Source organism: Acipenser ruthenus, unplaced genomic scaffold (genome assembly GCF_902713425.1).
Source record: "Acipenser ruthenus unplaced genomic scaffold, fAciRut3.2 maternal haplotype, whole genome shotgun sequence".
Classification (NCBI taxonomy): Eukaryota; Metazoa; Chordata; class Actinopteri; order Acipenseriformes; family Acipenseridae; genus Acipenser; species Acipenser ruthenus.
The window spans coordinates 60,001-62,655 of NW_026708344.1; positions in this window are offsets into that span (position 1 = coordinate 60,001).

Below are 2,655 nucleotides of genomic sequence, written 5' to 3' on the forward strand. Positions count from 1 at the left end.
GACTTTTCCACATTTTATTGTGTTACAACAAGGAATTCAAAATTGATTTCATTAGGAGTTTTTGCCACTGATCAACACAAAAAAAGTCCATAATGTCAAAGTGAAAAATAAAATCTACAAATTGTTCTAAATTAATTACAAATACAAAACAGAAAATGATTGAACATGGGTCAGTCGGTCCTAAGAGATAGGCGAATGCCGTTCTGAAAGGGAGGGGTGATTGCCTCCGTCGCCCCCCGGCCGATCCAAAGAGAGTCGGGTTCAGATCCCCGAATCCGGAGCGGCGGGTGTGCGGCCTGGTGCGCATCCCTCAATTTGTCAATGGAGAATGTCAGAGGGAAGATTAACCATCTTCTTTGCACTCTTTCTAGAGCAGCAATATCCTTTTTGTAACAAGGTGACCAGAACTGAACACAGTATTCTAGGTGAGGTCTTACTAATGCATTGTAAAGTTTTAACATTACTTCCCTTGATTTAAAATCAACACACCTCACAATATATCCGAGCATCTTGTTGGCCTTTTTTATTGCTTCCTCACATTGTCTCGATGAAGACATTTCTGAGTCAACATAAACTCCTAGGTCTTTTTCATAGATCCCTTCTTCAATTTCAGTATCTCCCATATGATATTTATAATGCCCATTTGTATTGCCTGTGTGCAATACGTTACACTTCTCTCTATTAAAATGTAATTTGCCACGTGTCTGCCAAGTTCTGAATGCTGTCTAGATCATTTTGAATGACCTTTGCTGCTACAACAGTGTTTGCCGCCACTCCTATTTTTGTGTCGTCTGCAAATTTAACAAGCTTGCTTACTATACCAGAATCTAAATCATGAATGTAGATTAGGAATAGCAGAGGACCTAATAGTGATCCCTGAGGTACACCCCTGGCTACCTCACTACATTTTGAGGTTTCTCCTCTATTTAGTACTTTCTGTTTTCTACATGTTAACCACTCCCTAATCCATGTGCATGCATTTCCTTGAATCCCTACTGCATTCAGTTTGAGAATTAATGTTGAAAGGGAGGGAAGATCTTCTCCACAGAAGATTCTCCCAGCCTTTCAACTTTTTTCAAAAACAATACAATTAAAAAAGGCATCAGTGTTTAATTTCCAGACGATTTTAAACTCGCAGCACATTTGAAATGACCATTGGAACAGTATTTCTTAAAAAAATGTGTATATATTAAATATTTTTAAATAAACTATTTTATATATTTCTTTTCTCAAACAGTTTCCCAGTTTTTAATCATTTGAAACTGGTACTGTCTTCAACATGACTGTTCCTAATGAATTAGCCATTCTCCTTGCATTATGCTGTTGGACTTTTGAATGACAAATGTTCGTTTTGAAAAGTAAATGTTGAAAAACAGGGAAGATCTTCTCCACAGATTAATTACAAATACAAAACAGAAAATAATTGATTGCATAAGTATTCACCCCCTTGAGTCAATATTTGGTAGAGGCACCTTTGGCAGCAATTACAGCCATGAGTCTATTTGGATAAGTCTCTACCAGCTTTGCACATCTGGACACTGTTATTTTTGCCCATTCTTCTTTGCAAAATTGCTCAAGCTCCGTCAAGTTGGATGGGGACCTTTGGTGAACAGCAATTTTCAACTCTTTCCACATATTCTCAATTGGATTGAGGTCCGGGCTTTGACTGGGCCACTCCAGGACATTGACCTTTTTGTTTTTAAGCCACTCCAGTGTGCCTTTGGCTGTATGTTTGGGGTCATTGTCCTGCTGGAAGATGAATCTTCTCCAAGTCCCAGGTCTCTTGCAGACTTCAGCAGGTTTTCCTTCAGGATTTCTCTGTACTTTGCCGCATCCATTTTGCCCTCTATCTTCACGAGCTTTCCAGGCCCTGACGCAGAGAAGCATCCCCATAGCATGATGCTGCCACCACCATGCTTCACGGTAGGGATGGTGTTCTCAGGATGATGTACGGTGTTAGGCTTGCGCCAAACATAGCGCTTAGCGTTGTGGCCAAAAAGCTCTATTCTGGTCTCATCAGACCATAGAATCTTCTTCCACTTGGTCTCAGAGTCTCCCACATGCCTTCTGGGAAACTCTAGCCGAGATTTGATGCGAGTTTTTTTCTTTTTGCCACTCTCCCATAAAGGCCAGTTTTGTGAAGCACCCGGGCTATTGTTGCCATATGCACAGTGTCTCCCAGCTCAGCCGTGGAACACTGTAACTCCTTTAGAGTTGCCATAGGCCTCTTGGTGGCCTCCCTGACTAGTGCCCTATACGCCCGGATACTCCGTTTTTGAGGACGGCCTGTTCTAGACAGATTCACAGTTGTGCCATATTCTCTCCATTTCTTAATAATGGACTTTACTGTGCTCTGAGAGGATATTCAATGCCTTGGAAATGTTCTTATATCCTACCCCTGATTGGTGCTTTTGAAGAACCTTATTCCGGATTTGCTTTGAATGTTCCTTCATCTTCATCATGTAGTTTTTGTTAGGAAATGTACTAACCAACTGTGGGACCTCCCAGAGACAGGTGTATTTAACCTGAAATCATGTGAAACACCTTAATTACACACAGGTGGACTCCATTCAACTAATTATGTGACTTCTAAAGACAATTGGTTGCACCAGAGCTTATTTAGGTGTGTCATAGCAAAGGGGGTGAATACTTATG